Here is a 16,036-nt window from a genome sequence, read left to right as displayed (position 1 = left end):
GTATGTCATGGCTTCTCTTCCAGTATCATCAGGTTACAGCTTCCATTTTCATGTAGAAAAATGGAAATGTAGCGGTTAGGAGCATCCGTTGGAAATCCCTAGTTAAATCTCAGTCAGTATTAATTCAGCAATTTTAGGCAAGGCTCAGTTTCTTTGTCTTAATACTTTATTCCTTACCTCCATGTTGCATGATGTACAGTACTAACCAATATTGTAGTGTTGTGTGGATTACTAAACTAATGTACACAAAACACTTGGAACAACCTGGAAAAATGGTTACGTATTAAATAATAATTCCATGCCAAAAACATTTCCCCTGCATCCTTTTCATAACCCTTTAAAACTTATTTGAGGGGTGGGGGGGTTTAGTCTAGAATCTCATTGGCTTTCCAGGCTTCCTAATCTAAAAAAGCCCCTTGAGAAAATTTCCCATATCATATTTTGTTTTGCATTTTAATTAAACTATGGGAAGCAGATATATCTGCAAGGAAGAAGTCAAAGATGGTATGCACAATCATGCAATCAGTGGTCCCTGTTTTGTGTCCATGTGATATGTGTGACACATTTTAAAAAGGAGTAGGACTTTGATCACCTGGTCATTCCTGCCATTTTGACCTTTTTGATCCTTGTGGATAACCTGGTGGGAAGCCAGGAGGCTGAAGTTGACTGGACTGATAATTGTATAATGAAAGGCAGGAGATTCATTCACACACTTCAGCTACCTGTTAGTACAAGAATTGCAAATCTTATCTATCTGAAATTCCTTTTGTTTCTTATAAAACACTTTCTTTTCTATCAAATTAATTGAGAATGATTGAAAAAAAGTCAGATTTTTTTTTTTTTGGCAGAACTTACAGAGCTGAATAATATCCCCACTAAATTGGATGAGGAAATGCTATGTCTGAAGCCTTGAGGTCCTGGAGCAAAAGTAGGATATAAGAATAAATAAATAAATTATTGCACAGGGTACTCTGCAGTGATTGAACATCCTTGCATGGAATGACTGTGAAATGAGGGTTTCTTTGATCAGGATTTTTTAACAAGTTATCCTTCATCCAATCTATACATACTCACATGAAGAAGATTTAATCAATTCTTTTTGAGTTGTGAAATAACACTGTAAACCATCTGTCGCTTAGCTCACTTCAAATAAACATAAGGGTTGAATGAAAACTAATGTCTCTACCTCCATCTATAACTTTACTTTAAATAGTGATATTTTAACAAAATATCCTTGAAACTAACAAAATATCCAGGAAACTAATCCTTAAAATGAGCTCTTTTGTTACCTGTATTTATTTATCCACGTAATCACTACCCTTCGCTGCACATTTCTCCTTAAAGCTATTGTGAAAGAAATCCACACTTTGTCTCTTTAACCAGATCATGATGGTCTTTTACAGCTCTTCATCTGAGTCAAATAGATACCCACAAAGGTATTCTTCAAACTTGGGAACAGGTGGCAGTCACATGGCACCAAATCTGAATGACAGATGGAGTAAGAAGATGAGATCCAGCTTTACGATTGCCTCTCAGGTGGCTCATGACCGAGGCATAGCATTGTCCTGTTGCAGCAAATGTCCTTCGTACTTCCAAAATCTGTTTAAATGTTTCAAAAAACAGTAAAACCATCTGTGTCTCCAAAAACTGTAACTATGAGTTTGTGTGCTGAAGCCTAGGTTTTGAATTTCTTTTTTGCAGGTGAAGCTTTGTGATATTTCACGGACAATACTTCATTTCTGGGTCATAATGAAGATCCCATGTTTCATTGGCTGTCATGAGGTGGTGAAAAAATTTCTCACCTTCATTCTTGCAGTGTGACAAAAATTGCTGACAAATTTCAAGTCTTTCATTTCTACCATCAGTATGCAAGGAACCCATCTTGCACAAATCTTCTAATGTTAAAGAACATCAATAATGTGACCCACATGTTCCTGTGAAATGCCAAGCTTGACAGCAGCTTGATAATTGGTGAATAGTTTAATTAGTTCCTCAGCTCTTCTCATGTGAAACTTGTTGGTTGTTGTTCCAGGTTATTCCCTCATTCTTGATCACACAAATCAGCTCCTCCCAGTTCACCATCTTTACATATGTTTGCCCAGCAACATACGTACATCAACACAGTCATCATCATAAACAACCTGCATTTGGCAGTGAGTTTCATTCTTGACTCTTTGGCAGTCAAAAATTCAATAATGGCCTGTTGCTTAAAGCACACTGACAAGTACTCACTGCAGGCTTCCATTTCACGAATAATAGCAACGCTATTGTGAAATGAAAGAACAGATGCTAAAGAACACTTCAGAGTTTCTAGCACATCAGTACTGTAATTTGTTGGTGGCTAATAACATTGGAGGCATTACTCTTTATTCAACCCTTGTATATTGTCATTCACATAACTCTATAGTATGGATGCAGATGCATACAAAGGCTACTGATAGTGTTGTCTATATAGTTCAATATAAGTTTAAAAAGTAATAATCAGACATACATGCATCCACACACACATACTTGATCTTATCCAAGCTTTTGGTTTTTCTTATGGAAATATAGAAGTTATCCAGTCCATATCAAAAGTAGAAAGCATTTATAATCAGTAATTTTAAGTCTAATGGTTGTATGTTTGCTAGCTTTGCAGAAGTGGAAAGTGTTATGCTAGTGCAAATTGGGGTGTCCAATTTTTATTCATACTCTTTCTTCAGTCCTTGGTGAAATATGATTCTAGAAGATTCTCCAAATTTAAGGAGCATTTTTTTTCAAGAAACATACAGGATTGCAATGGGAACAATCAGCAAAATTCAGTTGTCCAGACTTGTGCTTTCCACTAATGCAAAGACATCACTGGTTACACATCATTATCTACAAAAAAAGGGTTAGGGTTAGAAAAAGATAAATCTGTGTAGAAAAACAACTAAAAAGTTCTGTGAAGTCAGTGTAATGTTTGTTAGAATATTTTATTTTTATTTCCTACATTTCAAAGTAACATTCAGTTTAGAAAAAAAAATGCCAGTAAAGATTTTTGATTATCAATAATTAACAAATTTTGTTAAAGTTGACAGACTGTCCATAAGAAACCCAATGCACGTGGGGATGGGGGTGGGGTAGATTTGCACTATGTACCTAGATCCAGTAATACCAACAAGGAATCAAAGGTGACAGTTGTTTGCGCAAATCATTAATGATTAATCAAGATCACAATTCACCAGGAAGTCTTCTTACACAAAATGAAACTCCATTAAAATGGGAGCCTTATGAAGGCATGGTGCATCTTTGTTTTAAACCTAGACTTGGACTAAGCAGTCTTTCAAGAACTGAATGCTTTCAAAGAGAGGTTTGTCCTCCAATACATGACCATGCATACTATCAGATACATAAAGAAGGCAAGGTTAATGTATGTGAAATACCAGTGCTGTGTAGCAACTGGAATTCAGGCTCCTAAAAGAGTATCCATATAGAGATTAAGGGCCACTACAGTTGCTTAATAAGAAAGTCACATGCTCTTTATAGACACTTCCAAGTACAGGCAGTCCCTGGGTTACAAACAAAATCTGTTCCTAAGTAAATTGAATTTGTAGGTAAGTTGGAACAGATACATACGGTTCTTATTTAGCGTCAATTAGTCAAATGTTTGTCTTAGTATATAGTATATATTTTACCTTTACCTTGAAGTAAGCATCAAGGAAGGTTTGTACAGAACTTTTCTTTTTCTCATCGTAAATGGCCTTTTAGCAACTAAGGCCCTTGGTAACTGTACAGTAAACTTTGGTGAACTTCTCTGTATTAGGATCTTGCTCCTCTAACTTTGCCATCCCTGGTTCAATGAGACGAAAGGCTTCAGCTAACTCTTTTGTCAATTTTTTTTTTTTTGGATCTGGAGTTTTTAGGTCCCAGTCTTCTTCCTCAAATGCTATCATCTGCTGCTCTGATTGGTTTATTATTTCCACTTTATTTTCTATTGTGATCATTTTCCTTTTCTTTGATGCATCACCAGGACTTGCATCAGATTTACGCTTCAGAGGCATAGTTACAAGGGTAAATAAGAGAAAAAATTAAGCCAAATACAAAATTATACACTCACCATAGTGTTAACAGCAACATGATCAGACTTAAAACGGCAGACGGCATTTTCCTTCCTCAAGCCAATGAACTACCAAACCCGTGCAACGTTTTCATGAGCGTCACAAAGTAGTGTGCGTGTTTGTTATTATGAACCATTGCATTTAACTCACATTTTTAATATAATAGGCTTTCTGACAGTCCATTCATAAGTACAAGTTGCTGTAAGTCGGACATTCTTAACCTGTGGACTGCCTGTACCAATTTAGTATCCCCATTCTTGGTCAATATAAGTTTCCAGGCATTGCAGTAGCATGATGGAACTAAAGTCTAATTCATCATGGTTAGTCCTGCACGTACTACCCTACCTTGTATAAAGCCACCAACCTAAGCACATCTTGTCCAGTGATGAGTTCAAGTTTAAAACCACATTCTTTTTTCCTCCTTTTTTCTCTGTTTACCAAATAATTATCTGGGAAGTTGTTATTTCCATTTCCAAAGTAATTCCCATCAACACACACAACTAATTAACTAGTAGCTGCATGAGATTGAAGTCTTCATGTTGGAAACACAGCTGAAATGTAACAAACAACTTTGCTTATGTTATGACTTTGAACAGCGCGTGCTGCTTTTCCTATCAATGAACTAACCATATATGAGCTAAATAAACTGATAAGATTTTTTTTATTGACACCATGCAGGAAATGTGTCACAACAATGTTCCAAAGTAGATACTTTACAATTAGCAAATATTACATTATCAACACAAATATTTGCCGCACCAAAGCAATTGTGACTGATGTCAGCATTCTTTTTTCCAAGCTAACATAACAGGCTACTTTACACAAAGGCAACTGCTATAACCTAATTGTTGGATTATGGGATGCAAGGGTGACAGTTTTGCTTTTAAAGGACCAAAACATTTGGATACTAAGAGGGCATTGATTATTTTTATTCTAATGACAGAACTATTGCCAATATCTCAAGTATCAGTTGCAGAGAAGCAAAGATGGAAGGCACTGTATATACTACTAAAACAAGAGATAAATTATCTGAAAGTACCAAATTTTATATATAAGTATTCATAATTCCCATTTTTAGAAGAGTCAATATTCATATTGTGCCATAAAAAGTAACATTTGTTGTGTTGCAAGTTTTGTTGAGTCACAAACCATTATATCACAAGAAAACTGTAGGCCTTTGTAGTGTCACAATCACTATTTTTATTTTGTTTTGTTGCTACAGCAAAGTAGCACAGCTATTTTTATGTAATTTTACACTGTGTAAAGAGTGACGCTTCTTCACTTTGTCTTGATTCAATAAGGCCTACCTCTTACACTGACATGATGTAGGTGGCTATTCTAGAAGTCAAGGACTACTTCCAGGACAAAAGCATGTAACAGGGATTCAATGGAAATCTCATGAAATTGCCTTTAAGCAATTCCCATCATAAGATTCAGGAACTAAAATTCATTGCTTTGATATTGTCATATCTATTTATTAAGAAATACAAGCCTGAATTTAAGACAGCCCTTTTCTTGGGGTGGGGAAAGGGGGGGGGGATTTAGATTGGAAAAAAAAACTGTCTTACTCTGTTAACACTCCTATTTTAAAACATATTATTTGGGTGAATATATTGCAGGTTTTGTGGAAAAGCAGAAAATTTTTAAAATAATAAATCCAACTTCAGGGAAGCCAATAATAAGTTTGTGGCTACTTCACACCACCTATCTTAAGTAGTTGAAATTGTAATAACAATTCAAATAAATTTATACTGACAACAGGTTTCTTTATTGGAAGGACACAGTTGTAAGAATTGAACCAACATGTTTCCTATAATGTCTGGAAGGAGAATGTGAGTTCACCTAGATCATCTCCTCCATGAAAAATGTGTTAATTGTATTTATTATGCCATTATATAGCTGTAATTTTGTACAAGAGTCCAAATCTAATAAATTCTCAGGGTGGTGTTTGAATATGGAGTCAGTGCTTAATTTGAGCCACTATTTTTTGGCTTGAGACATTTTTCAGTGCCAGGTTCAGTCCTGGGAGATGCAATGTTACACAAGAAAGCCTCTAGGCATATATACATTTTCTTTACCAATAAGTAGTCACAAACAGCTTCTATTTGCCAACCTCTATGGTCACAGTATTAGTTCTGAGTGTCATCAGCTATCCTGTATGGTATAAGATATCTCTAGGAATCAAGACACCAACTGGAACAACCAATGCCTTATTATGTGCTTCTTTCGTAGTGTCTTCTACAACTTTCTGAGTCACTCTCCAGTAAAGTGAAGTTTTCCACATAGCTGCACTTCCATACCATGAAAACTTTATGGGCTGTATTTCTGCTTCTCATTTAGCTATTAAAGGAATGGGAGTCCTGCAACAGAAAAATCATCCAACCTTAGGCAATAAAAAGTGACAAGCTTACAAGAGGAAACTTCTCTTTCTTTTCTTCACCTTGATGGGACTGAGATAAAAGATTTCTGACTACATGGATCTTTGGTCTAACCTAGTGAGGCTCTGTTAATGTTATTGTAGATTGACAGAGTGTGACAAAGAAAGCCACATGAAGCTCAAATGGTGAGATAGAGGTAGAGTCACTGGAGTGCCTTTAAGAGATGCCTGACACACAGTACTTTAAGATTTAGCATTTGTATACAATAAGTGAGTGGAGTTAGAATTATTATTGCAGCCAGTACTCATGTAGATAATGATTTTATAGTAAAATAGTCTTTCCTCATTCATGGGATTTCAAAGAGGAACTAGACAGCATCACTGCCAGGTTGTAAACTTCCCTTGTTTCCCCCTCTGTTTTTTTCACCCTTACCACAGAAAGTCCACTGTGGAAAGAAAGAGCGGAGTAGCGGCACAGTCTTTCTGCAGATATGTATGGGAAAATATTTAACTGAGAAAATCTGTCTTATGGGAATAACTTGCATTTCTGATTGTACATCCATGTATGTAGTAGAGCAGGGTTCTTCAACCTTGGCAATTTTAAGACGGGTGGACTTCATCTCCCAGAATTCTGGAAGTTGAAGTCCACACGTCTTAAAGTTGCCAAGGTTGAGGAACCCTGTTGTAGAGGGCAAGACTTCTGAAGAGATTGGGACTGTTTTCTTGGATGTTGCCTTTTTTTTTTTTTTTTTGCTTGTTTACAAGAATTCCCGTACTCTGTGTAGCTTTCAACAAGGTCATAATGAATTGTTTTCTGAACTTTTTATCTCCTACAGGGAGATAAAAGTTGTCATGTCCCAAGCTATTATTGATTCATTACATTTATATCCTTTTTTCCTCTGAGATCTCAAGCAATATAAATAGGGATCTCCCCTAACTATATCTCATAACAACAGCTCTGTGAGACAGGTTGAGCTCCTGAATTGAATGGAGACTTGAACCTGGGTCTCCCCAGTACATTTTGACACATTAAACACTACATTGCATTGACTCTCAACTATATTAATTAAGTTTAGTAGATTTTTTTTTGTATTGTCTATATCTTTCTTCTCTATGCATCTTAGATGTATGTTAATTTAGTTACTTGATAATGTTTGTTAACCATAGTTCAATAAAAAAAAATTAAAAATATATCCTATATTAATTAACTACAACCGTTTGGTTCTTCTCCCTTGCCTGCTTTTTAAAAATGTTTTTAAAAACCCTGAACTAACAAAGCAAAAGTAAAAAAAAAAGTAAAGGGGTACTGCTTTATGCTCTGAGCACCATGGCTCTTTATTAAAAAATCAATTTCTAAACCAAAGGCAGCTCATCCTCATTTGCTATATGCAAGGTTTTTAAAAAGAATCTGCTGGTACCAATGGATATCCTCCTACCTTTTAACTTCCTTTTGGGTTGAAGGAGCTAAGGAGACTATGTTACCTTGGGATAATTGATGGGCACTTGGTAATGTATTTTTTTGTGTACTTTTGTATTTTACTCTGTTATGCTTTTTTATTTTTATATTCTAAATAATAATTCTATGTATCATGGATCTGAAACTGCTTACATTTGTTTGATTGAAGCAGCATAGAAGCACCACTAGTAATAAATAACTTCTGCTACTGGGGAGGAGGCAATTCTTGAACCAAACCCAAAGTAGGTGGTGGAGAAAGATATAACTCTTCTCAGCCTATATGTGAGAAGTCCAGAGGGACACTGAATACATTCCCAGGAAGATAAAAATATTGTGGGAGCTCTATGCTTTTTATATACTGTAAGACCCAAAAATCAATTGGTACACTAGATCTGGTTATGAAATGTAGGCATTCTCAAAAGAAATAAATATGTAAATATGTTTAATCCTTAAGTAAAACTCATCTACAGTCTTCTAGTTCTCTGTACAAGTCCTTATTTTTTATTAAGAAATAATTCTATTTAGAGTTATATCCCACTTAAATTTGGAGGAATACTATGGATGCTTCCTTAAGCTTAGTCAAAAGCTTAAGGAAGCATCCATAGTATTCCTCCAAATTTATCCTCGTAACACCCCTTTGAGGTAGAGTAGGTAATGAATGACCCAAAGTCATCTAGTGAGTTTCTATGGCAAAATGTGAATATGAGTTTCCCCCGCACTTGTCCATCCTAATCGCAATACTACATTGGCTCCACAATGCACTGATTTAGCTAGCAGTTTAAAAAACAGAAGTATTTGTGAATATTTATTGGGGCACAAAAGCAAAAAGATGAACATTTTCTCATGCTTGGGCTTTCAGCAAGCAGACAACAACTTCAAAATATCAGACATCATTGCAGTGACATTTCTGTTTCTATTTCTCAGTCCTGGAAGAAGAGTGTGTATGGTGACCAATAGTGCAGGGAGGAAAAGAAGCAATGCTGCCAACTAAACTATGTTCTACCCATTAAGCAGATGGACCATACGGAAGTGCACCACCAAAAAATATGTCCAAATCTCTAAAATATAAATGAGCAAGTATAATTCCATATAGAACCCTTCCATCTGAGGGCACTTTATTTTTCATTTTAAAACCTTGGCAAAATTGTTAGAAATATATGAATAAAATTTGCTACAGATGCTTCAAATGATGCATCTTCAGTATTGTTTCTGGATACATTTAAAAGATAGAATCTCATTTAAATCAAGTTCAGTTCCTGATGACTTCATTAACAAATTCATTCGTTTCCTGGGGACAATACTGAAATTGTTTCACTTGGCCTTTCCCAGGTTTGGGGTTTTGTTTTGTTTTTTACTTCCCAGTTTAGCCGATAGCCCTGGTATTTCTTGGTGGACTTACATCAAAGTACTAACCAGGTCTAACCCTGCTTAGCATTTTGAAATCAGCCAAGCTTGGCAAGTATCTAAAGAAGAATAGGAGACTTATGAAAATATAACTACTGGTTGTTCTCTCTCTAGCTTGAAGTGGGAGTGGCATAAAATGAGTTTAAGCAATCTGTAAACTTCCAGCATTTTGAGGATACTGGCTGCCTTCCTGCAAACTGGTGGGTGGGGAATTCTGCTTGCTGGGTAGGGAATTCTGGGAGCTGAAGTCCACATGTCTTAAAGTTGCCAAGTTTGAGCAACACTGCTATAGATGATTGCTGGAATAATTAGAGTCATTTCAACAAAATGGGCAGTGACAAATTTGATATATAAATAAATATAAATAAATAAATAAATAAATAGGGCAAGAGGCTTTTTGGGCTGATTTTGCCTTTGGAACAATGTGCTGGGGGCTACAATTCAAAAGGACAAAAGCTAAATTGATTAAGCTTCCAGTCTTGACTTGTATATTTATCAATTAAACCAAATATTGCAAAAATGTGTATGTACCCTCTGACTGGCTCCCAAATCTGAGTAAGTGCTGAATGCCTAAAATATCTCATCACATACAGAAGTAGGGAAAATATAATAATTATTTTAGAAATGGCATTGTGCTTCATTGGAGAAAAAGTGAGCCAGAATAATAATCTGATATAGATCAAACAGTTACCTAATATGGTCCCTGAAGCAAGCATGGAAACTTTCATCATGCATTATTATGACAACCTTAGCCAGGAAAAATTGAGGGGATGAGATACTGTATGTGAAAAGAACAAGAAAGTGTTATTTTCAAAGTGTAACATGGAGAGATACACATAGAACAGGTTTAAGGCACACTTTGTACACTATTAATGCTTTGTGGAATTGGCTATCTCTTTCAGAAATCTTGCACTGTGTATTGGATTTGATTGGCTTCTTCAGCTATGTTCAACCTTGGTATGTCCATGAATGCAAGTGTTACAGAATATTATCACCCTCTAATGACTTCTTCCAAAGAAATCAAATCTGGGTAAGTACTGCATTTCTCAACTTCTTACTCCTCAACACAGGTGAATAAGTAAAACTGAGTTCAAATGAACAGCATGGGGCTTTCGTAGCATTGCACTGTTAGAGAGCTTAATACATAATGTTTCCCCTTTGTTATATGAAAAGTTCTGTTCTCAGCCAGGACTAGGCCTTACCTGGGACTAACTGGCAATTAAGGGTGTATCATGTAGCACCCATTCCTTCTGAATTCCCAATCAACATATCACTTGACACAAAAGAGCAAGAAAATCAGGAGAATGCTGGATTTCAGTGGTGCATCCCTGATAACATAGATTATATAAGCATATCATGGGAAATACCAAATCTTTTCAAAGTACACAGCCTTTGTTTTATTGCAGTTTAAAAAAAAAAACTTGGTACAATGTACTGTAATGTTCTTAGATTACTATTCACAACCTTTGCAATTGTAACTACCAGATCTGGGCTGCAAAAAGCCAGGCAACAAAATGCTATCATTAATTGTATCCCTTTGTTGCTATCTAATGGTCATCCATATTTTTTCAGCCCATGTTTATTAGCCCTAATTAATCTCCCACCCTCTTGAATAGGGAATTTATTTTCTTCTTTCCATTTCTCTTTTGGATAACTATTATGACTTTGGAGTTTGAGCTAAATAATTTCCAATGGGGCAAGATCTGGAGTTTGATTCTAGAAGCCTGGGAACACAGCAACTTGTTTTGCCTGAACAAAGTACCTTCCCCAGATACTCATGTCTGTTAAATTCTGTGACTTGCAGTCTCAACACATCTGGACGTTATTAATATTTTCATTATTTCAAAGCCCAGCTTCAATCTTTGTTTCTAAGACTGAAACTGCCCTTTGAAACAAGAAAAACAGTTTCTTTAAAACTGAATTGGTGAAAGGAAATGTAACTCTGGGTAATGATCATGCATTTTCAATTATCTGACTTTTGTGTCTTGAGTAACCTGTTCATTTTGGATTTTACGATACAAGCTTTTGGTCTGAGGACTTTAGGAAGAACTAGTATTATGGGATTGGGGGAATGAACTGAAGTCCCTTCCATCTTGGCAATTCTTGGTTCTCAGAGACAGCACGTGCACAAGAAATGTGCTAGGCCAGTCTGGCACAAACTTGATACATTCTATTGTTAGATAAATAGAGAGAGACAAAGGCTTCCATGGGAACTCAGCCATAGGCTGACTCCCTTTCTGGGCAGAACATATCTGAATGAGCTGCCTCTCCCCCATAAGGAATGTTGCAGTTCCAGAGCCTGTAGTTCTGGAGATGCAGTCAGATTGCATCTCTAAATGGCAGATCTCAGTTGAAGACTACAAGAATTTTAGAAAGCTGATTACTTTACTTGAGAAAGCTGACAGGGGAGGAGTGAACTCTGGGATATCTGTTGGAAAGTTGAATTCTATGTTCACCAGCATATCTGAATAAACATAAATATTATAGAGCAGTGATTCACCAATGGCCTTACAAAGCCAGTCAAACATAGGATACATGATACTAAGACTAAATTCTTATTTATTTCACTATTTTATTCCCTTTTCTAACAGCTAAGGATGCATACAAACAAATCACACTGAGCAAACAACACAGACATCCCCATGTAGTCATAGGAATTAAACTCCATTGAAGGAGACTTTTAGCTTTTAATAAACATCCAATAAAAGTTTAAAACAGTAGCATCTATTTAAAAATCACTCAAACATTTTGAAATTCTAAATTAAGTTGTGCTTACTATCCATTTTGAAAACAAAAAAGTTAATCAAACCCCAGAAGGAATGTGTTCCATATTTTGGGATTGGCATTGGAGAAAGTCCTCTCTTGCATGCTCAACAAGACAACCTCTGCAAGATGTCCTTAAAATGGGCTCTTCTGGAAATTCTAATAAATAGACAGGTTCACAATGAGATATCAGCCTTTTAGGCTTTAATCTTTAAGGCCTGAAAAACTGGGGACATGGAAAATATAGATCAAATGAAAATCAGTTGTAATAATAAATTAGTGTAGTACATACACAGCATACACTTATTTAAACTAATGACTTTTAAACTTTTCCAGAGAATCCTGTATCTCCTTGGCAAGGAGTTATTCATAAGATAAGCAATGAAACAACAGTTCCTCTGAAAAACCAGCATGCCCTGGGACTCAGACACTGAGACAGGAAACAGGGCTAATGAATACAAAACCTCATTCTGCTTACTAATAAGGGCATCCCTATTGTACTGTTTCTACAGCTCTGCTAGCACTGAGTAAACTCAACCATAGAAGGAACAGGTTAATCCACTCATATACTAAATGGTCTTGTTATATAGATAAATTTGCATGCAAGGATCTAATCACAAATAGGTGTCTCTGACAAACTAGTTGCCATGTTATTGAAAACATTACAATGAATTAAAAACAGCAACAAATGTTCATGCATACTGATCATGCAGATCAGTGTTGCAAGACGAATAATTTGTATTTTTTGTTTTAGCCATTGAGTAGTGGCTCCATCCCAGCATTAATGGAACTTCATTTTAATGTCTTTAAACTTAAAATGTTATAATTGAAATCATCATGCTACCTTTATTTATTCACAAACATCATAATCCAGACTAATTCTGCCATAATAAAAAGGCAGGAAGTAAATATCCTATAAGGGTGATGATTTGGTCCTTGCAAACAGAGAAGATTTAATTATGATGGAGAGAAAGCTACTTGTTTAATGCAAAAAAAAGTTTTACAAACCACAATAAACATTTGAAAATGAAATCAAATATTATGGTGCTGTTTAACACATTCATTCTAAACCATATGCCAAAGATGCTTGAGTAAAATAAAACAAGGAATTAATTTCTTGAAACTGAATTATTAGGATTAACCAGCCAAGGAAGTTTCTGATATACAAACACAGTAGCTTTTTGTTTTTTGTTTTTTTTAAATTTGAGAATAATCTCTTTAATAAATGACTCTCATTACAAAGTACTCTTTGTAAAAGTAAAAGAGAGAAATGAAATATAAAAGCCTTTTAACATGTGACTATTTAATCATAAGTAGTTAACAACTGTGCAAACCCAAGGTTAAGCTCCTTGAAATTGCAAAGAAGGATTACAGTGATAATGGAGGTGGTCCTGGAGTAAAGTCAGCTCATACCAGACCATTCTCAGCAGTCCTTGTTGTCTGTGCTATTGTTCCCCTATCTCCAGCAACCTGCTTAATTGATAATGCCTGACCTTATGAAATGTGGCTGCTATTCAGCAGTTGTACCAACATAACTTGGAACAGAGCTATACAACTGACAAGAGGGTGTGATGGTCTTCCAATTTTTCCTCCCTTGTATCAGTGAACTCAGGATGTCCCTTTTCTAGGTGCTATAATACATCTTTCAATATTTATGATATCACAATCCTCTTTCTTCTTTTTCTTATAAACCAGAAGTAGTTAAATCAAAGGATGGAGGGACGGGGTGGGGGGGGGAGTGGGGCTAGAAACCAGAAGTAGTTCAGCTAGGACTTTTTTAGAAGAGCAATTTCCTCAGGCCCCACGTGGCAATCAACCCATCCAAAGTATGCCTCAACATTTTAAATAATGTGATGTATCAGTACTCTTTCATTCTCAGTGAAATCAATTTGTTAAACAATAATGTCAAGAATTATTTCATTATTTTGGATTTCCCCCCAAATTCTGGTTTTCTGGACATCAGTGGCCAAAAAACAAGAGAGAAAAAAAGGACGTTGACATAAGATATGGTGGGAAAAAAGGGAGGGAAATGCTCAAAAACATGTTAACTCTAGGCTTTCAGACTCTTAAATCCTGGCTATAACTAAAATAAATCACTTATTTGTCCTGCTATGTATCTTTGTATCTTAACTATTTATGTGGTGTGGTGGTTTATTTTCTGATGTTATTATTGGATTAATTCTTACTGTGGATATTTAAATCTTTCTTTTACATATCCTGTAAAATGCCAAGTTGTGAGAGTGCAGTGGGACATAAATTCAATAAATAATGAATACTGTACAGTACAGTTATAGCTCCCATGATTACCTAGCACCCTTGATTTAGTTTGAGTTATACTTAAGTTTCCTTTACATATTAAGGCTTTTTAACAGTGACATCCCATGCACAGGCAACAGCTTCTTGATCCCAACAATTCTTATAAAGGCTGATTTTTAATAACTGGATAGGCAACAGGAGTATCTTCCCACCCAGCTCAGATTTGTTATCCATAAATAAATAAACAGTTTACAAAGTTAAACTAGGATTACCACTTGTTTTGGCTCTGTTATTTGTAATATATCATAATAAGCAGAAATTCAACTTATGACATTCCTCCATGCCAGGAGAAAGGCTACAATGATTTTCTGCCACGCATTTGTAAGCAGCCCCTTCCACAAAGCAATTTCGGGGGTGGGGAGGATATCTCTTAAAAACTATGCACAAAAATATATCCCAGCCACTGTCCAGTATCCTTAACAAATAAGAATGGGAATATAGATATACCTCCATATCTCAGGAGTGAAAGTAGATCTGAGGAAATGTGCCAACAGTTTTCCCAGCAGGTGAATGATCCTCAGCAAGTGATCCGATTAAATGACAAAGCAAGAGAGAGAGAGAGAGAGGGCGGGAGGGAGAAATAATCCTTCTACAATTTACAACTACCTAAGCAAAAACAGTGGGAAATCTTCCCCTCACCCATCCCACTTTGACAGCAGCACACTGTCTTTCTAGCCCAAAGCGAAAGTTTCCCACAAAAATTGCTACCTCTTCGGGGGTTCTTTTTAAAGTATTACTGCAGTGATTCAGAGCTGAGTTGTCTTTTAAGTTTCGCAACGGTTAAAAGTGGGAGGGGTGAAGGGGGGTGTTGTGACACGCAAGAGGAAGTTGATGCGGAGGGATGAGAGTTGCAACTTGGATTTTTCCGGCAGAGTGGAAATTCCCAAGCTGGGTCAACCCAGTCGCGGGGACCTTCCCCACCCCGCTGAATAACTGGAAAACCCGGCCTGGTTCCGTGCCTGAAGACAGGATTTGAGCTTCCTAACTGCATCTTCATCGATTGCTTTTTTTCATTCTCACTTCTAAAACTTCTTTTAGTAATGTTAGGGACTACTCAAAGATGTGCCGTTTAGAAGATTTCCACAAGGGATCTCTTGTTTTATGAAAGTTGCCACCCTTTCATTTTCTGTTCTGGATGGGATTCTCATCTGGGAGTGCTGAGGTTTTTTTAATCAAGCAGTTCTGGATCACAGGAGTCAGAGGTTGAACAGTAGCAAGAAAAAGGCAAAGAAGGGATTTGTGCCTTGATCTGAAAAGCATATTTACAAAAGGAGATATAGGAAAATCCATTTTAGCAGTGACAAGCCTGGCATATTAGAGGTAGAACTGATTATCTAGTGACAGCATTTTTCTAGCACACATTAGTGATCCATTTTCTGGGTGGAGTATAGAAAAAAGCTAAAAAAGTAGAATATTAAAAATGTACAACATCACATTCAAGTTATACCAGCATCAAATTTAAAAAAAAAACAGTAATAAGTGTCATATACGCATACATACCAGCTAGTTGTGGCTCTATATAGCTATAAGAATTCCTGCCCTATATGACCTCTGTTCTATCCATACCTTATGATGATGTGTAGTTTCTTTATCTGGTGTATTAAATTCATCTCTTGGTTCTACTGGGCTTCTGAGAAAGTC

At 36.2% G+C, this 16,036-nt stretch overlaps 1 long non-coding RNA gene across 1 annotated transcript; it reads right to left on the bottom strand.

The window, feature by feature from the left end:
- Positions 1 to 2,812: 2,812 nt before the first annotated feature.
- Positions 2,813 to 15,586, bottom strand: LOC148216070 (uncharacterized). Its single transcript, XR_015796130.1, has 3 exons — positions 14,843 to 15,586; positions 10,008 to 10,094; positions 2,813 to 6,439 (listed from the first exon to the last, which is right to left on the bottom strand). It is a non-coding gene; the product is annotated as an uncharacterized LOC148216070 (long non-coding RNA).
- Between the last annotated feature and the right edge of the window lie 450 nt (positions 15,587 to 16,036).

Source organism: Python bivittatus, unplaced genomic scaffold (assembly GCF_059951505.1).
Source record: "Python bivittatus isolate LINGU-HERP-01145 unplaced genomic scaffold, Pbiv_v1 ctg000340_np1212, whole genome shotgun sequence".
In the NCBI taxonomy this organism is placed as follows: Eukaryota; Metazoa; Chordata; class Lepidosauria; order Squamata; family Pythonidae; genus Python; species Python bivittatus.
Note: the sequence above shows the minus strand (reverse complement) of the source record. Positions and strands in the feature narration are given on the sequence as shown.